This window comes from Numida meleagris, chromosome 7 (genome assembly GCF_002078875.1).
Source record: "Numida meleagris isolate 19003 breed g44 Domestic line chromosome 7, NumMel1.0, whole genome shotgun sequence".
NCBI lineage: Eukaryota > Metazoa > Chordata > Aves > Galliformes > Numididae > Numida > Numida meleagris.
This window is the reverse complement of record NC_034415.1, coordinates 10,371,279-10,392,529: the sequence shown is the minus strand read 5'-3', so window position 1 is coordinate 10,392,529 and position 21,251 is coordinate 10,371,279. Positions and strand designations below refer to the sequence as shown.

General features: G+C 40.4%; 1 long non-coding RNA gene across 1 annotated transcript; it reads left to right on the top strand.

Annotated features, from left to right (window-relative positions):
• Positions 893-20,579, top strand: LOC110402785. The gene is made up of 3 exons (XR_002441298.1): positions 893-1,132; positions 7,118-7,368; positions 13,789-20,579. It is a non-coding gene; the product is annotated as an uncharacterized LOC110402785 (long non-coding RNA).

Sequence of the window (21,251 nt, the reverse complement as noted above, 5' to 3'; positions counted from 1 at the left end):
CAGCAGGAGGGCTGCGTCGAGCCTTCTTGGTGCTGAGCTGAGTGTGAGTAATGAGCACTATTCCCTTTCCTTCTGCATCTGTTTCCTCCCTTCCAACAAGGGCAGCCCCTGGCAGCACCTTGCTCTCCTCCATGCATGAAACCTTGGTAGAGGCAAGCTGTTTTGGGTTTTGTGCTGTAGTATATCTGGGTTTGTCTGTCATCAGAAACAATAGAAATCCTAGCTTCTATGTCCTGCTTCTATTTTTTAATTTTTTAAATTCAAATTGTACAATGACTTTTTAAGCGCTTGAAGCAATTAATGTCTTTAATTTTGTCCAGAAATTAACTGCCGCAAAATGAGGGCTTGTTTTCCAATTTGCTATGAGGCTGAATACTCTTACTGTTTATGGTGGTCATGGCATGGGAAGGAATCTGCTCAGTTCAACACATCATCAGAAAGCCTAGCTTTGCCACAAAACATGCAATATAAATCAATTAATGTTAAGGTAACAAAAAATGTGTAGTGTTTTGACATGAGAAACCTACCTTCCCGGCCCTTTGGGTTTGCTGTAATGAGTCTGTGTAAGAACAAAAGGTGCAGCAAACCCCAGAGCATCCAGCCTGGGCTGAACATCTGTGTGGGGGAATAAGCAAGTATTTGGGTGCTTACCTGGGACTTACAAATCTGGGAGCCTTTATCTTCACAGAAAACTGTTTCCTGGAGGGGACATTTACGTTAAGAGAAGCTTGTTGACCCTTTCCCCCTTTTTACTTGTCTTTTCTTGCTGCGGTCCCCAGAGTGTAAATTTTTATTAATTAAAATCTGAGACCCTTGAGGAACCCCAGCGCAGTGTGTGGCTTTGGGGAGGGCGTATGCTTATTTGGCTGTAGCTCTGGGGAGCACACTCCAGAAAAAAACACTCCTTGCTGCTCAGGAGCATGTGCTGCAGGACAAACTTCCAGTCTCATCAGTTCCTTGCTCACAGTGGCCACACAAGAGCCTGCACACCCAGGGAGAGGACACGATGTAGTTGTGGGAAGGCGGAGCAGGCAGGCATTACGTACGTGCAGAAACCCAGTGACTGCAACAACGCTGCTCTCACGGGGGAAGCATGCTGGGTCTGGCCAGTTTCAACCTGCAGTTTGGTGATGTATGTGTTTATTTGTTTGTTTTGACGAGGGAGGTGATAAAATAGGGGTTCCTCCCCACCCCCTTTGGCTGCGGGTGTTTAGGTCATCGTGGTCTGGCTGCTGGGAAGCTGAGCATGGAGAAATCGCTGCAGGGAGCTGAGCTCTGTAAAACTCATCTGAGAAAGTCAATTTCCCATCCTGCCTATGTTCTTTTGAGGAGAAAAATAAAAAAGAAAGGGAGCAACAAAAAAAACTGCAGTGAAAAGGGATCTTGCTTTCATCTCACGGAAAGCCTTCTATAAAGAAAGTAGTGGCTAAATACTTAAATTTCTTTGCATTATATTAAGGCAATTGCACTCATGCTATCTCATACACCTGATAGAACTTGCTGCAAGAGGAAGCCTGGTGAGGCTGGAGAACCTCCTCCACTCGTACACCAAAGCGTTCATGAGACTGGGGAAAAACAGCCATTCTGTTCCATGGAAAGTTTAAGCACTTAGAAAAATATTATTCAGAATCAGACATGGACTAGAAACTGATAAAGCTTCCCCTCAAGGTTGTTCCTCCCCTCTTCTCTTTGAAGAGTCTGTTCTGGGTCAAGAAGCCTCAAAACTCTGAGCTTGCCTATGCAGAGCTTGTGTTTTGGGAGCAGTTTCCTAAAATTAAGCATTTTCATGAAATAGTTGAGTGCAATAAGCTGATATTATATAAAAAAGACTTTTTTGGAAAACCAATTAACCCTAGTTTCTTCTTCTTCTTTTTTTTTTTTTAACTGAAGTAGTGAGGAGAATGCCGCAGTCTCACGGCTGCCTGGGCCAGAAATCTAGATGAAAATATTCACCTAACCTTAGTCTTGAAAATGGCCTGTTCCTAAAGCTTTTTTTTTTTTTTTTTCAGAAGAAAAATGATGGTGAGCCATGGATGATTCAGCTGATGGCTATTAGTGATTTTAGTATGTGTGCTAATTGCGGAATTGAACAAATTGTATGCTTTCTAAAGATCTTAATCTAGACTCATTAGACTGTTCCGTTTGGGATGTGCTGGTATAGAAAAGGGGAATTTGGTAATTGCCATAGAAATTTTTGGGAGAACTAGTTCACAGAATGTAAATGCTGTGTGGCATGACTGGAATTAAGATGTGAAACAACAGTGAATTTTGAACAGATGACTCAGTGATGATGAAATGCTAACATTTAAATATGAGCAAATCTCCTGCTATATTCATGTAAGAAGGGCAAGACTTCACAGGTTTATGATGAGATAATGTTTGGTTTACAATGAGCTTATTCTAAATTTAGCAATCTTTAAGAAAGTCTTGCCTCAACGAGGTTTGTACCACCCATCTTGAACATCTGTCTGAGTGGATGGACTCACACTCTGAACAGATTCACCTCTTATCTATTGACCATAGATGGAACCCAGGTGATGAGAATGCTCAACTTTTACACTAATAAAGTGAAATAAGATGAATCTCAGCCAAAGTGTTTACCAACTTTGTATTTCTTCTAATTATTTGGATATTTTGCAGCAGACACCAAGCACTGCAGCCACCTTGCTTACTGGAGAGATGTTTTAAGTTATTTGCAGAGGAACTCTCTTAAAACTGCAGTTACAGAGCTTCACTTACAAATTAGGGCAGCCTGTAACAGCTAAATATGGCTTGCTGGAGCAGAAGTATCTTCTTTGAGGCTTGAATTGCACATCTTTGTGCCAAAATCTTGCTGTCTGTAAGGCTCCTTCTGGCAAGAAGCTCCATGCTTTTAATTCAAGACTGGTGAGAAGCCTGTGCTTCTTTCTGGGACTTTTTTCCTTTCCTCTCTGGCAAAAAGACCTCTAGGAAAGCAGAAGGCTTCAGATGTTCGTTTGAAAGCATGTGGCAAACGGGGGAAGAGAGGTGGGACAGTAGGAAGAGTGGGTGCTGAATATCATCATCTGGATCGGTGCTGGCCATGCTGCTGGGAAACGAGAATGTGAGCTTTTCTCATCGTGTTAGACATGGGCTGAAACCCTGGTCTTGGACAGCGTAAAGATTAACCTCTTGCTGTCTGGTCTCTTCCTCTCCTGTAGAGTGAAAGCTGTTTTTGTGGTGGGTTAAACTACCTGTCCCCCGCTACCTACCACTTAGATTGTTTTTTATTTAACTTACAGAAAAATATGTACTGTTTGAGGCACAGAGGGAACTGAAGTTACTGTTTGTATAATAGTTTCTAGTGCAGATAAAATATCAGAGGTGCTGCGAACCTTTACAAAGCTTGCTTTTGTACCAGGTTAAATGTGATAAGCACATGAATAAAATAAGGCAGTGAATCTAGCTTGATTATATCTTAATAGAACGAAGACAAGTGGTCCTTAATCAACTTTGCTCCTGCCCAGAAGTCAAAGGGCTGGGAGAAAGCAGCACTTTGCTAATTTGGGATGAAGCCCCAGGAGCAGCCTTGTGCATCCAGCCCCATCCCACCCAACAGTGCTGCGCTCCCAGCACGTGGCTCAACATCGCCAGCGCATCCTCTGTTTTGTTCAGCTTGCTCGTGCCATGGGTAGAGACTGCAGCCATAGGATGAAGGAATGTGATGGATCTTGGCAGGGGATGACAAAGTTGAAATAGCCATGAAATAGTGATTTTGTTAGTTAAATCTGGACATTGTAAGGTTCTTAGTCCTATCTGTGTAATGACTGTATCGCTACTGGATTTAAATGGGCTCTCAAACAATACAGACTTCGAAAACTCATCTGAATGTGTAAGATCCTCCAGTGATTCTGTGCTTGTCCAAGAAAAAATGCTCGTTCCTGTGGCCCCAGTCTAGGTCTCATGAAGGCAACCTGTCAAAGCTCTGCGTGTTTTTTTTTAAGGCAGGGTTAGGTGGATTGTCTTTTGGTGTATAGTAGCTACACAGAATTCATCCACCTCTCAATCTACCAAAATCACTTTCATTTGCTATAAGATCTTTTACTTTTACTTACTTATATTTATAAAAATGCTTTAGAAAGAACCCAAACCCACAAATAAAGCAAACTCTGACTTCTACCTTTGCTTTTGTAGTAGAGGGAAAATCCCCCAAAACTAACGGTTGAAACTTGAAGTACATGAATCTGAAATGAAATGCAATTTCAGCTCCCAAGTTTCCTCTTTCTGTGTATTTTAAGACTAATACTTGATGTGATGAGCATTCAAAAATAGTTTCCTCCGACTAGATCCTGCATATTTTGATTAATTTCCCCTTTTTTCTCCCTGAACTCTTATGTATAGAGGTCAGTGCTTTCAGGATACACTAAAGTGGCAAATGGTAACTTGATTTCAGATTTTTATAGGAGGGGAAGTTAATTTATTTATTTGAAGTTATCACTGGACAAACTGGACTCGTTTAATGTGGAACTGTGACAGTAAATGATAAAAGAAGTAACACTTTTTGGAGCACATAACTGAAAATGTTGTATTTCTTAAGCCTTTCCTGTGTCTCTCTTTCTTCCCTTTCCTACATCACTTTATTCCTTAGTTTAATTGGCAAAATCAGTTTCAAGAAGCAGACAACATCAGTAATATGGTAGAAAAAAATAATTTCATTTTAAAAAATCCTATCAAAGGTTTTGTTACTGTCTAATCCAAATCTAATCCCTTTTGTTACTGTCTAATCCAAAAACCATTAACTGTTATGAAAGCTTTCTAGGAGAATTTAACCTTTTTTTTTTTTTTTTAATCTTTCTTATTCATTCGTAGATGACCTGAAATTAAAATCTGCATATGATTTTTTTTTTAACTCTGAAGTTAAGTGAGACACCTGAAATTGTCTGTATCTAATTTTGTATTTATCTTTTTTTTCCAGAGCACTGCAAAGTCCCAGTAGAAGCATAAAGGTTCTTCCATCCAGATACAGCCCTGGCCAGGCTGTAAATTTTGATTTTGAAGCTGCACAATGCATGCTTTGATTCCACTGTTTTGAAGTCCTGCTTGTAGATGTAAAATGTAAACTCATTCCTCTCAAATATTTTTTAGCTATGTTATATTGGATTACTAGTCATGTTTATATTCATACTATATACTAAGTATACGTAGATGAGATGCTTAACTTTGCACTGAGTTGAATAAGGAAAGATAACAGGTAGTAGATGAGATCGTGCTCCTTTCCCATGGGAAATTTGAGCTAATGCTAGTCAAACAGCATGTTAGTATCTGCAGGGTTATTTCACTGTTGCTATTATTTTATCAGTCATGAAGCAGAATTCTCTACTTCACTTTTCTGAGGACAGGCTTATCTTAATTCTGGAAGGCAAAGTGCCTCTGAGTCAGATGTGGTCAGGGTTGCATGTCACTTGCAAATCACATATCTCATCAAGAAAAAAAAAATCTCATTTCCGTGGGGCTCTGCTTGGATCTGGGAGGATTTTTGGATGTTTTCCTTGGTGTAAAGGACCTCTCTCCCCATTTGCCGGTTTTCAGCATTTAAGTTGATGTCCATATCTTGAGTCACTGCTTAAATGTGACAAAAGCTGAGCAATTTAGAATCAGTCCTGTTTGGATTAAGAGGTAGGTGATGGATCAATGTCTCAGAAGTGCTCGAATTTTTCACTCTATACACACAGCACATGTAGGAGATGAATCAAATCACATAATTAGAATAATAATAATTAGTCCTGGGTTTTCATTACTTTGGCCAGCTGGCTATGCCAGCTGCTAGGAAATTGGGTCATTATATCCCTTGTATTCTTTTTCAGCATGACTGAAAGCTGATGGTGTCTACAAGAATGCCAGCTGGCTGGAGGATGGAGGCTGCAGGATAAATCAAGAGCTGGGGGTGTATGTATGTGGGTGACCACCATGTCTGAATGTTTTATCCCCAAACCAGCACTCAAGCTGAGGCCTTCAGGCATTCAGTCTTATTCTAGAAAGTTACCAGCCAGCAATTCTGTGGCTTCGGAGTCACCACATATCTCCATCCCAACCCTCATATTTAAGATGAAAAACTGAAAGATTAGAAACAAAATACAAATGAAAATGTGCAGCTCCACAGATGCTTGCAGTGAGGGATAACATCATTTGTAGCTAGTACATATAGGAGCACTGATGTAAGGAAGCTTTTTCTCTTCTCTGAGAAAGCAAAAATAAGTAGAACTAGGTTTGACCTGTCAGAACATCTGCCCAGGGAACTGAGGCAATTTCAAGTGTGTGTTGTTAGTTGGAGACAACCCAGATTGCTGGTGGTGTTGGAAGGTAAAAGGCACCAAAAAGTGATTTTTCTTCCTCCTCTGCTTCTAATTCTGGAAGGGGAGGACAATATGAAGGTAAAATAGAGTTGCTGCGATTGCAAATCTTTTTCTCTTGTTTAATACAGGAGGGGTGAATCTCTGTGCAGCACTTGCCATGAATGACTGGCAACACAATGGTCTTATTCAGTGACTTTGATGTTATGTAGTAGCTCACTTTTGAATGTATGGTGTTCCATATATATTAAAAAAAAAACTACAAACATAAACTCTTCTGATTTTGTTGATTCAGAATCCATAACTTTGAAACAGGTTTAATAAGGAGCCTGAAGGCAAACTGATAATGAAACCCAAAAAGCTTTCTTCATTTTAATAACTTCCTTCCCCTGCTGTTGCAGTTGCTCATGCAACAGGGAGCAGTTGTTGTTTGAAATCCACATTTGGCTGTAAACTTTTGGATTGAACACTGCTTAATGTGTTGTTTGTTGATGTGCATGTGTATTTGTGTGTGTGGTCTAACCTCAGATTCAAGCCAAAATGCTAATAAATAGAAAACACAGCAAGCAAGCCTCTTCTCTACAATGAAAACAAGCATTGATTCAACACACCTTTTCTTTCCTTAAGTATTTTGAGAATTTTTCCAAAGTAACTAGTTTTTTACCTGATTTTTTGACTCACTCCTCTCCACCAGAAAGCCAGCAGCCTGGATAAATGGTCACCTCTGTGTATTTTCATGTTTATTAATCATTATCTTTACACACCTTATTTTCATTTATTAACAGGAGGATAACTTGCTTTTTTTGCAGAAGAAAACAACTTTTATGTCAGTGAAATCAGCTCCAGGAAGAACAGGGTGGTGGAGTGGACGTGAGCATACAGGAGCTGCGGGGTGTCCTGTCCATGCTGTAACAGGACAGACAGACATGGAAGGCTGCTGTGCACTTCCCATCCTTAAAGCCTGATTGTGAAAGCAGACAAAGAAAAACCTCCTCTCAGGACTGAAAATCAGATATTGAATGTTTTCCACTGCGACCATGAGGAATGACTTCAGAATCAGGTATCTACTGAAGTTTTACCAGACTTCTCTTTTCAAAAGAAAAAAAAAGGGCTGTTCTTTCTATTGAAAAATTTGCTTGAGCTACAGGAATTTCCAACAATTAGCCTGATTGCTAATAGTGGTTTTCCCCTTCCTCTTGGCAACATGTCAGTTAAGGTGTATCTGCTCCAACCACCCCTACCCCCTATTTACTGTAAACTTCCAGGAATTTGGGCTTAAGCTTGAGGTAAAGCATGGAATTATGACATCAGTACCTTATGCAAAGTTTTGTGGTGACAGGTGGGAAAATTTTTCTCATATGAAAAATGTTTTCAAATTGCATGAAAAATGGTGATACATTCTGCCCTCGATGAGTCCTGTTCCCAGGGTGCCATGAGGACTCTCCCATCCCTGTGGGAGAGAAAGAGACGTGGCACATCCCTTCCGATAGCTTTTTGACTGAACTGATGCCAAAGGCTTCATTTTGATTGACTAACAAAAAGCACCACTTCAGCTTCCTCAGCTTTCAGGACAAAATTCTCCAGCATGGAAAACTTCTGCAGAGTGCACCTGAGGCTTCCGCACAGCAGCTCCTCGTTGCTGCTGAAGGCCTTTGTGGTGAAAAGCTGACCTGGTGAAAATTCAGCAGGGCTAGAGGTGTCCAACTTGTTGGTCAGCTCTTCTTCCTCCTGTTTCACAGCCCTGCTTTGTCTTGGTGCCCCCTCAAACAAGCCCTAAACAAAAGGTGGCTACCTTTACCTTCTGGGAAAGGATCGTGCTCCAAGTAACCTTTGCAACATGGCCCAGGGTTCACATTTCAAGTAAAGATGCAGGAATTACAACTCTGTGTCCTGTAAGAGGCACTAGCTTTTAGGGTCAAAATGTTCAAAATGGCCTCTCCAGTTTGGTTTCCTCATGCATGAAGTTAATCTGAAGATTTTTCTTTCAAGCTGAAATCTGTCCACATTATGCCATTTTAGAGGCCTTTTTGTCCTTTAGGCCCGGTTACTTGTGTGTGATAGCTGCAGTAGGCAGCCAGTGTCAATGGTTGTGCTGGTCCTGATGCCCTAACCTTGCCCACCATCCCACGATGCTGCTCTCAGCTCAGGCCAGCCCCACACAGCCTGGCAGCTGCCTCTTGCTTTGTCTGCTACTGGCTCTCCACGTGAGCAGGTTGAAAGGGGAATGGAAGGAGCTCTTTCCTGTCCTCACTGGGAAGGGCGAAGCTTACAAAAATGCCCCCAGAAGTGCTCCACGAAGGTGTGGGCACACAGCAGTGCTTTGCATAGCACAGTAACTGTGCGCTGGCAATGCGATTCAGACATCTTGCATCAGCCCCTACACAGCATAGATAACTTTTCCGCCTGTAGATCAAAGAAATTCAGGGATTCTCCTTTTTTTCTAGTCACAGTTCAAATGCTCTCTGTGTAGCCGAGGTCTGTTTACATTTCCTTGAGATTGTAAAATGTTACTTCCTACTTGATGAGAATGGAGATAATGAATCCTAAAATCTGCATTAGCCAATTGACCTCAGCAAGCTTCTACCCTCCTGTTGTTTGCAGTGCAGCAGACCCAGATAGTGGAAGCAATCAGGTATCTGCTGTTACTTCCCACAGCCAGCAGTATGGAGAGACAAAAATGACGCTGTGTAATGGCAAGCTACAAGATGCAATGTACAGAGAGGACTGGGGAGTATTCAAACCCTGTGAAGTTATTCAGTGATTTACATTTAGAGAACAGGATGGTATTTATATCCAGATTCAAAATGGAGTCTATTTTTTTTTGCAGATCCTAGCTTGTTTTAAGAGGCAGAAAAGCTTTTTATAATAAAATCAACCTCCTGTGATTCTTTCTATATTCAGTATTAGGAAAAGATAAGGGACAGTGTTGTTCACACATTAATGTGTTTGTTTGATTGCTGAGCATCAGCAAATACACGGTACAAAAATTGCTGAAAAGGTCCAAATAACTGACATTGCTCTATGCTGTCTGCTCTGGATAGGGACAGAGATTTAGGAAATGGTTTACTGCACTTCTACTTCTGTGCAGAACTTGCTGTGCTAGTTTGACATTTAATTGTATGAATAATTTGATTGAAATACAGATATTACGGAAGGAGAGCCTTTAATGTCTCATGTCTTGCCTCCAGGAACAAACTTATCCACTAACTGTACTATATAACATGAAGAACTTATTGAAAGATTTTAATTTTATGAAACAATTCAATTGTTTCAAAACAGTTTTCTCTATCTTATCAGAAACTCTAGAAGCAGAGAAAGTGCAGCTGCAGTGTTGAGAACAGTGTATCCATCAACAAAGCTTCTAGCATTTTATTGAAAGTGATCTGAAGGCAGAGCAAGGATTATGGTGCAAACCAGAACAGTTAAATACCTTGATCTCTTGAGTGACTTTGACTTGAGAACAGCCCTGTGTGGGCCTGACGGGACTGCTGGTGGGTGGTGGGCTTTCTATGTTTCAGGAAATAAGATGCATAGGCTGAATTCCCTCTTAGGACAGTTTTTTTTTTTTTCTTTTTTATGAGCTGCTTTTCAACATCAAGTTCTGAAGTCTGTGGGGAAAAAAATGAACATACTGTTTCTGCTCCATCCTGTCTCATATTTCAAGGTCCATAGATCTTGGACATGCCAATCAAAATTCTTGCTTTCATATTCTTGCCTTGCAAAACAGATGCAAGAACACCCTTTTCTTAGCCAGACGTTGCCCCATATGTGTACGTGGCAAGCTGTCCATGGCAAGGACATCTCATTGCTTGCAAAACAAACCCTTCTGCTGGGATGAGCTGTAGTGAAGAATAGTTCCTGGAGGGCCAGAGAGCTGTCTGCTGCTTCTCATTGTCAAGTTTTCAAGTGAAAACAGTCCTCATTTGAAGTTGGTCTCATGGTAAGGTTATGGTGCTCAAATAGATTTGGGTGGTTTTTCCTTTCTTTAAAAAAGATTTTGTTAAAAAAAATCATTTTAAAAAGGACTTTAAAAGAAGTCATGGTCACAGCGCCTTTAGGAAATGCTTCTTCTCTATAGAGATCTTATTTTACAGAGGCTGCAGATTTAGAGGCCACAAACGGACTTGGTTATTCCTATTGTCTCCGCTGAAGTCCTTCAAGGAAAACTGCTCAAATTAAGTATTTTTTCCTTGGCCTAGATATGATGTAAAAGAAAAATAATTTCCTAAGACCAAGGAGATGATCAAAATATTCTTATTCCTTCTTGTTTATGAGTCAGTATTATTGCTTTTATTACAAAGAATAAACTGAAATCCACCTGTTTTAAATCCCTTTTGCAGAACTATTTTCTATGAAAAATGTTGATTATGCACAGTATAAACAAAACAAATGTGACTTATATTAGCTACTCTAACAGGAAGTGTAACAGAATGAAACATTACAACAGATTGCTCAAGGAGATGAAATTAAAGTCATAATCATTCTTCTGATTGCAGCTTTTTATGATGCTCACATATTGCTTCAAAAATTGTGAAAGCTTTGACATTTCTGGTTTTGTTTTAAGCCATTTTTTTTAAATAAACCAATTCATTCAAACTGTATTTAAAATTGCACAGTCAGGAATGAGATGGTGTTTTATTTTGATTAGCTAATTTAATCTAAAGTCTACTTTGGATAGATACAGCTTTTAAGTAGGGACGAATAGGTGGCTTTGCTAATACAGATGTTTCAAAAAATACACAAGATGTTACCACTGGAAGCTTTGCATTGGTAGAGCTGGAAAAATAATGGATTTCTTAAAAGCTGGAAAAATTTTCAGGTCAATCTGACAAACATTTCTCAAGTTTTATGTCAGCATGACTGAGTTAGGTTGAAACACTTGAAACTTCAATGTTAGGACTTTTTTTCACTGGAGAATGTTCTCAGTGACACACTTCGAATGAAATACAGCAAGTGTTGAGTACTGGGTTTTGGGAAAAGGATTTAATGTTGCTGGAGGATTTTTGGCTGAAACAATTGACACAAATTCTGGAATTAGACTGCAACATCTTGAACATCAGTCAGTTTCAATAGCTCACCTCTGAACCACAATCTGAGTCTTCCTTGGAGTCAAGTTGATCACAGCTGGCTCCTTGGCTGGTGCAAATCAGTGGATTTGTTTTGTAGTTGGAGCAGAGCTGGGAGCCAGGGATTTATGGATTTAACCTCAATTTCTGCCTCCTGCTGTCACTTAGAGAATTATAGAATGGCTTAGGTTGAAGGACAATTCCAACATCCTGCCATGGATAAGCTTCCCAATCACTCTGTTGATGCAGCCCAGGGTACCATTGGCCTTCCGGGCTGCATGAGCACTCTGCTGGCTTGTGTCCAGCTTTTAGTCCAGCAGGACATTTAGGTCCTTCTCCACAGGGCTGCTGAATGAGTTCTTCTCCCAGTCTGTACTCATATCTGGGATTGCCTCGACCCTTTGTGCCCTATCAGAGCATATGTAAAGAAACAACAAATGGGACAAGTGGGACTTCTCCTGGTCCAAGGCCTGGCAGGGCAGATGCACAGACTTGAAATATTTTTTGCAGTGGACTAAACTGTCCACATTTATTCAGCTTTGTGCTAGCCAGGGCTAAATTGTTTTAGTGGCTGCTCTGCACTGCAGAATGTTTTGCATTTTTTCTTTTTCTGATTTTGATCCTCTTAATTTTATCTACTATCTATTTATTGTATTGGTTGGCAGAATACCCGACCTTTCTACATATTTTGAAATCAAGACTTTGCTAGTAAAAGTGATCAAATTTTTGTCTGCAATCAAACATAATATTTTTTTCTGCTAAGTTTCCAAAGCCTAGGGATGTTTCTTTTCTATCTGAATTCATTCTCACTATTTCATTTAATCAGTTCAAAGTAAAGTGCGTTTTTTTCTTCTACAGCTGGAACTTTACAAAAAACCCAAACTTTCCACAAGTATATTCAAATAAAATTTGCTGGAACCATAATTAAAATCAGCTTTCAAAGAGTTGAGAAGTCTCTTAATGAAAATAAAGTCTTGATTTTATTCTTTTATCTACCATAGTAGAAACCTTCTTATTTCAAGCACTGGTAAATCTTGCAGTTCAAATGCACCACTTTTGCCTTCTTTGGTCATAAAAAATGTTGAATGCCCAGTAACTCACAGAACTGCTCCAGGTATAACGAATTTGAGAGGTCTCTCTGACTCACAATAATGTCAACACCTAATTCAGACCATGAATTTATCTAGTTGGGTCTTCAAAACCTCCAAGGGTGGAAGTGAGGCAACTGTGCAAGGCAAGTTGCTCCTTGAACTTGGACTTGCTTGAACTGCTTGAACTGCTCTTGTGGCTAAAAAATGTATTCTTTAATGCAGTCTAAATATCTCTTGTTTCAATTTGTACTGGTTGTCTTCATTCTGCCACATGCCACTGTGAAGGGCCTTGCTACATCTTGTCACCCACAGCTCAGTGAGCTAAGTACTTTGTCTACTCTGATCAGGTCACTGATACACATATTAAAGAGTAGGACAGACAACAGTGGTACCCTACCATGGGAACTTTTGAGCTAGGAAAGGGTCCTTTTAGACAAGAGGACATCTGCTGCCCTCCCTGCGTTCACAACTATACGCATTTCACCACAGCAATCAATCATGTCGGTCAACCCATGCTGTTCCCAGTCATTATGTTTTCCCTGATATGTCCAGAAATATGTTCCAAGAGGGATCACTCCACGGCTTTCTGGGGACTGAAGTGATGATGACTGACCTATACTATCCCCATTCTCCTCTTTGTCCACTTTGCAGATGGATTTACTGTAACACTCACCTTTTCAGTTGTCTGTGTCTTCCCTTGCTCTCCAAGACCTTTCTAAGTTGATACAGAGTGACCTTGCAAGGACACCAGCCGGCATTGTCAGCTCTGGTATATGTGACATATCCCTTGGATTTGTATGGACCAATATTTGTCCAGAATTCCTAACTTGGTCCTCTTGCCCTACTGCTAGATTTCCTCTTTGAACCCTATTTCAAAACTCAAGGGCCTATGTGACTTTCCTTGTGGGATGTGAGACAAAACATTGGTATGTAATCCCAATCTTCATCAACTACCCTGCTTAGCAATGGGCACACATTTTCATGTTAACCTTTTTACTGCTCATGTTGTTGTAGAAACTCATGGCCCTTTGCATCCCTTACAAGTATCAGCTTGAAGTGAGCTGTGACCTTCCTGGCACCATCCTTGCAGACCTAGGCCTTCTCTCCAAGTGCCTCCCTTGTAGCCTATCCCTGCTCCCAGATCCTTTTTGGTTTGAAGTTCAGCATAGATGAGGCTGCCATACATCCCCAAATGGTACTGCCTTTTTTATGAGCATTTACTTTCAGTTTTGAGAAGAAACAAAGTGCGAAGACAGTTACTTCCTTCTGTGTTTATGTCTGAGAGCAAATTCTGACTCTTTAACTTCTGTTTTCTCGTTGCAGTGGATAAGAGCAGTGTCTTCAGCTTCTTACCTGACTGTTGAGCCTGGTAAATATTCAAGTGAATATTTGGATGAGTAGTGCATCTGAATCATGCGTTGCCAGGAGGGAGTATTTGTAGCTGCCACTGATGTTTATAGAAATGAAGAAACATAGGAAACTTTGCTTACACGTGAAAAAAAAAAAAATTCTAAAAGTGTTTATTCTAGAAGGCAGAGTTTAACTCTTATTTGATTATGCGATGCTGTAGATATTCCACAGGCCCAGGCAGATCTCCGAATGTTTTTTCAAGGGCCATAGTGACCTTTACATGTTATGTTTAATGGCAACTTAGAGAAAAAGAAACATTATTTGCATACATTCTAGGATAATTGATTAATCCGTGTTTACATATATAGTGAGTCATTAGATAAGTGCTAAAACTCTGAGAAGATAATGTTCGTGACTTTGCAAAGTTCTTTTTCAAGGTAAACAATTCTGTGTTGCTACTGTTGTGTGATATTTTTATACTCATTGTATTTAAAGAAGGTGCATACAAGAAGGATGTGCTCAAGCACCAAACAAATTAAAGGATTAAAGGTGTTTCACTGCTCTTGTTACAGCCAACATGTTGTGAGAATTAATTACTATAAACATTTAGCTTCCTAGAGTTCCATGTATACACAGTGCTCAGAAAGGTAATTCATGTTTTCACATACTTCTAGGTGCTTATTTCTGTTAACTTCACAGGCAGACAATGGAACTAATTTCCGTGTGCACAGTTAACTATGCAACTACTGGAAATTGGATAATTTTGTTAACCCCTTTGTATCTGTTAAGACTGGTGGAATGTCTTTAGAAAGTGGCTCAGTATCTTTGTAAAGAGGGGCTTAAAATTTATTTTAATTAGGAGACTTGTGACGAACATATACTGTATAATATTAAATTGCATAAAAAAGCAGCCAGTTTCTTGTTCAATATTACAACAGCATCCTAGGTCTCACTTTGTCTTTCTGAACTGTAGATGGACACATGTATGTGAACAGGAAAGTAAATGTACTATTTTTTCTGCAGTGAGTCTTGTTATGAGAGACTGCAGAGTTGCATTATAACTGCATGGCCATAGCGACAAGATGATGAAATCAGTCTTTCGACAGCTGTTGATACAAGTCACTATTATTTCTTTTTTCCTGATGCTGGTAATTCTAAATCTTTTTCCACAGGATTTGTAATCTGTGGCAAATTTTGAAAGCCTTTTTATCTTTGAATTGCAACAAAACCAAGCTGAACACAAACTGAAAGTGCTCAAATCTTCTGGAAATTGAAAATGCTGAGTTTTGACATGCTGTATGTAGCAGTCTTTCCTCTCGGCAATACAACCAGACTGAGTCAATGCTCAATGCGGTTCTGTGACAACAACAGGAAAACAATAGTAGGTGATATGAAAGACCTATTTGGCTGTTGGGGTGTGTGTTTGTGGTGGGTGTTGGTCACTTCCGCCTCCCTCAGACTAGTAATTCATTTCAAAGGCTTTCTCCATTTCATGACCTCAATGGAGATGTCTCAGATGAGAACATTTCTAAACTTCCCTTGTCAGGTTATTGCAGTTTTATAGGCAAACATTGTAAATAATACTTTTGTGAGCACGCTAAGTCCTTAAAAATATATATATTTGTTAAAGCTTTTGTGTGAGCTAATGTGAGCTAATGCAAGTTCTGCAATAACCAGATGAGATAAAATGGACTTTCCCTCGGGAAAAAGCAGCCAAGCAAAATGAAAACCTTTGCACAGCACAGTCATGGTGATAACTGTTAGCTCTTGCTTCTCTGCCTTGAAAATAGAGGCCAGAACAGCTGATGTTACAGATGCTTGGATTTGATATTTTTTATGCCAACAATTCTTATCATCAGTACTTTTCTTTTGTTCACACCCTAGGGTTGATGTTTTACTGTTACTTGTGTGGCTGGTTTTCCTGGCACATTAAGAGACAAATTAAAATAAGGTTTGGTTTCATATTATAATGACGACCTTATTGTCTTGCATCTATTTATGGCTAGTAATCACTGGATGACCTTTCTTCTATTAATTGTGACTAAACATTAAATCTGTTTGTGCTTTAGGCTTCCCCAGTACATCATTACAAAATTTTATTTTATAAGTCCTATGAAAAAAACATCCTTTACTTTAAAATTGTATTGGGTAATTTGAATAGCTATCAAGCTGTGTTGTGAGAAACAGTGACTACTCTAGAGCTTCCGAATGCCATCTGGTCATACCTGCATCATGCGGGACTGGAGCAAGCCCTCTGCAACCTGACCTGCTTTACAATGGGACTTAGCCAGAGACTTCCTGAGGCATTAGGAACTTGTTTGTCCCACCAGCCCAATCTCTTCCCAATTGGCTACTCTTACATTATATTGTTTCTTTTCTGTAGAAATGGTTCTGCTGCTTTGCCATCCTCATCTTTCTGTTTTTACTTTTTCTCTTTTCTTTGTATCCTTTTTATAATGGATGAGAAACTGGTAAAAGTCCAAGTGTCTCAGTTGCTTGTATTACTTTTTCCAAGGAATGCGGCTTCCTTGCAGACCTCTTGCCTTCTGCTGCAAACTGGTTAACAGGCAATACCAAGATAAGATCGATTTCTGTGATATGCTGAGTTTTGCTGTATACTGTACATTTGAATAATGTACAGTGCAAAGCTGTGCTTACAAGAAGAAATTCAACAGCCATAACTTTGCTGTTCTTTAATATTGTTTAATAGTTCTATCCTAACAGCACTGGTTCACATTGGACACTAGTCCTGTAGTCAGCTACCCTGGAGAACTGCACTAAGACACCAAGTAATGGTGCCTGGAAATAAATTACTTTGGGTCACTAATGACTTCTCCTGCTTTTGAACTGATGAGCTACCAAAGGATTTTTTTTTTTACTTTATCTTTAGTTTCAAAATTCAGCCAGTATTTGGTATTTCATTTTGGGATTTCAGTTTATGAAAAGACAATTATGGATTTAATTTTTTTTCTTTTTTTTTTTGTCATGTGGAATGACTGCATAAATACCAAAGAAATAACGTTTCCCATCAGGAATGAGACTAGGAATATTTGATGAATGGGTTTCAGGCTTTGGATTCAGACATACCCTGTTCTGCTGAACTCACCCACACACACCTAGACTGTCTGTTAGACAGACCCAATTGCTGGTAAAAGAAAGAAATTCAGGACTGAAGATTCACAAAAGACAGTCTCTGAAAGTTAAAGTTTCTTTAAATTCAGACTATTAATATATGCAGTGCATAAAAATGGAGTCAGCAACAGTAAATTATATTACATATATAATCAACTATGCTATAGTTTTCGAAATCTTTTCAGGTGTCATTAGAAGTCTCCTGGTGCTTGTTTGGATGCTAGTTTATAATGTGCATATGCTGTTTATGATATATACTGCAACATGATAATTCTCATTTGCGAAACAGTGTTTCAAAGGGAGATGGTAATCTGAAAATTTATGATAGACATATGAAACCAAACAGACAGAATTAGTGCAGATTGCTAAAGGGTTTCGTTTTAATGGACTTGAAGGCTTTTTCCTACACTGGTGCTTGCAGACTTAGCCACATCTGGGTGCTGTTGTACTAGCCAGAAGAGGAGCAAACGGAAAAACAATTAGTCTGTATAGCTGCATTTTTCTAGAAGTCATCATTTTTTTCCTAGTAATAACCAGACAGTGTTAGAATCCAGGGAGTTGAAAAAAAAATTCTTTTAAAATTATTGCTGCTGTTCCAAAAAATGCTGAAACAAGTGGGCTGTTACGCAACTATTCAAGAGATAGATGAGGGAAGGCATGGCTATGAAAAACTTTTCAAGTATTATAATATAGCTTCTCGCTGTCTAAGCCTGTGTGTTTTTCATAGAGTCTTCCTAGTCTCCAATTGCAGGCTTCTGGGCTGCAAAGCAAAGGAATTTTATTTTATTAGAGTTCTCACAGTTCTGGCTTATGATGATGTGGTTACACTCTCCTTTATGAAGTCCTTTACTCTGCACAGTATCTTCTTGCTTGAATGACAGCATTAATATCTGAGAGGTCAGAAATCATTTCTGCTTACAAATTGTACCTTTTTTTTTTGTTGTTCTGTACATTCAAAACCCTCTAAAAGATGGAGAAGTCGCTATTCTAGGCTATTTAAAGATGAATCCTAAAATTTTCATCTTATTTTATCACTATCAAGTGACTCATATTTCTCCCCCTATATGTTAGTATAAGTCATAGATCATGCAGCTATAGCAGGCATTACGACTTCAGATATTTTAGGAAGATTTCCAAAAATCAAAGCACTTCAGACATCTGAGATGATCTGAATCATCCTTTGTAGATGCACAGCTCTGTTCATAGAGGAAAAGGTTCCTTTTTGGGACCTCTTAGTCACAGCGAAGTAGGATTCCTAAAGCAGGAGGAGGAGGATCAGACAGGAGCTAGACCACGGTTTGCCTGTTTCCCCTGGGAGAAGATTCCTGGGGTTTGTCAAAGTGTCAAAGTGCTGGCCCTGCCATGGTGGAAGATTTCAGTGGCCAGTAGTGCAAAACAGCCCCAACAGAGCTCACAGCAGAAATTCTTTTGTGGAAAGTGCTCTACTGTGACTGTAGAGACTCTTGTACCCAGTCAGTGTAATTCAAGGATGGCCACACTGTTTCGAACCTAAGTTCTTTCCAGCTCTGTACTCATCTCCTGCCTGGGAAAGAAGCCCTATCTCCCCAGCCCGACGTGGTTTCACACTCATAATGATTTTTTCCGTGTACTTATGCAGCTGCCCCATGTAATTCTTCCAGCTTATTCTGGAGATCAGAAGGTGACAAACATCTCCCAGCAATGCACCACACCTGCTGCAAACCTCTTTCTCATCCTTTGTGGCCCCTTATGTCTTATGTCGGAGCACAGTGACCCCCCAAAAAGAGGGTTTTCTCACTGCATGCTTTAGCACATCTCATCCAACTGATTTGCAAATGGGCTCCAAGAGGACAGACTGATGGATTCCTATGGTTTTTGTGCCCATTCACTTTAGTAAGATCGGAGATGACAAATGCATTGAGCTCGCCTATGGATGTCACCTGTTGGTGTGACGCTCCTGGAGACCCTTGCATCATCCACGGAAGCTCCTTCCATGCAGGGACTTGTGTAGTTATCCGGTGGGTGTGCACTGCGGGGGCTGCTGCATCCCAAAGGAAGATGACGTGCTGGACTCTTCCAGCTGTTCCCAACAGCTGGAAAATCTGTTCTCCTCATAGGAAAGTGTCTAAAATGCTTGAGGCCCCTTGTATGGTTATTATCTAAAACACACTTGGCTATCGCTGACAAATACATCTTAAAAATCTAAATTGGCATTTTCTTCCAAACCCTTTGGCAATGTTTTGTAATGAGAAAAATGAGTGCCATTGGCTCAGCACTTGCAGGTACAAAATGCTGAGCACTGGGGCACTATATGTTCCCCAGGTGGAGAGGGTTAATCTGCCATATAAAGCACACCACATGTTTTTCCCCTACTGTTGGGAGAGAGACTTTTGTTTCCTTTAAGGTCTTTGTGGCCCAGCTTTCCTGGTCAGAACTGAGTTGGCAGCTTCTGGGGGGAAAATTCTCTGAAAAAGTGATCAAAACTCAGTTGGGCTACTCTGCTGCTGGCAAGAGGGGAAAAAGTAAGGGAAAAAAGGCTGAAAAATAAAAGACCAGGGAAGCGCGGGAATAGGAACAAGACTGAAAGGAAATAGGTGACTGTAGTAAAAGGCAAAAGAAGTAGAAGTGGGGGAAAGTGCTGGAAAAAGGGGGTGTGAAAGGCATGCACATACCTGTGGTGTCCCTGTGGATGTGCTGGCCAATCATGCTGGCCCAGGGGCAGCCCCCGGTGCAAACGGAGGCCCCAGCACAGCTGCAGCCCTCCTGCTCCGACAGCCGTGGTGCTGGGCTGTACACACAGCTGGGCCTCGACATACTGCTTGCTTCCGCCACAGCCCGCACTCAGGGCTTGTCTGCCTGACCACACACTGTGCTTTCACTTTTTTTTTCTCCATCCCAGACCACCTTTCTGCTGCCATTCTTACTTTACTCTGTTTTTTTTTTTTTTTCTCCTTTTCCTATACAGTCTCCTTACTTGCTCCATCTGTGACTCTGCTCCCCTGCCATTTCTTTCCCTCTACACATGGAAAATATATGTCACTGATACTTTGCTTCTCTTCTGTGTTTTATCTTACAAGAAAGGAAATCCCTCACATAAAAGGCTATGTTTTTCTTAGCTTCCAGACGACAAAACCTGTTCCCCACAAAGGCCTCTGGGCACCCGGACAATCTAAATAGCAATAACTAATGAAGTAGTGCAGGCACAAAAAAGGTGGGAGAGCTACAGCATGGGGCAACAGCTTGGGAGTGCACGCAGCCATCTAACAGGAGGCCATCAAGGTATTTCTCCTGAGCTGCAGAAGCTCTTACTTCTTCAAACTTCTCTTAGCTTTCAGGAGTTACTCATTAACACATGGGCAGAGCTGTGGGTATTTCAGCATGGAAACAATCTGCATGTGAGTGAGTTTAACAAGCAGTAGCCACAGATGGAAGTGTGTTGGCCAGGTCCTTGCAAGGCCTGTCCCACTACCACTGCTATTTATACTTCTTTTTCTTTGATAATTTAAGGAACACCATTCAAGTAGTGCAATGTGATTTTGGCCAGAGCACTTCTTTTCAGAGCCTGTTGGGCCTGGGAGTGCGCTGTCCTGTCCTGGCATGCTGTCTCAGCCAGCTGTCCCTAATAACTACATTTCAGGCTTTTTTTGCATGGCATTTGTAGCCTCTTTTTTTTTTTTTGTCAAAAATCCCCCTGACAACTTACAAGACTGGCACGAGCAATGTGTATCTCTGGACTTGGATCTTTAGCACTTCTGTTCACTGTGCAACTCTGCATGGGAGAGGGTGAGCCTGGCTTGGCAACCTGCATGTTTCTGGCTCCCTTCCACTCTTGGAGCCAGGAAAGTGAAGGGAAAGCTGAGATAAACCAGTGGATCCTGGAGCCTCCTAAATAGGGCAGTTCCCTCTTGGACAGAAAGGCTCCAGGTGCTCTTAGTATTTATTGATGGTAAACAGAGGCATGTGAAACGCGGGTCTGGACAGAAGAGTAAAAGCACTGTTTGCCTACTTGCCTACTGTCTTCTGAATCCAGTTAACAACTGAATGTGTTCTATTTTAGGGAGGGAGAGATTGTGAGATGTTCATCAACAACCAGCAGCTATCAAGCATTTCAGTAAGTGACAACTGAGCAGTATGGCATTATTTTTTAATTGCAATGTGTCATTAACTTCACAGTCCCTAATCAAGCATTCGTGCTTAAATGGGTGACTCTACAATGTCCTTTTCCAGGAAACCATATTTTGGAGACAATTATTATTTTTTTAAAGTGCTAGGCCCATTATGAAGTGAGAAACATTTGCACAGACTGGTGCCAGACAGTAAAAGAT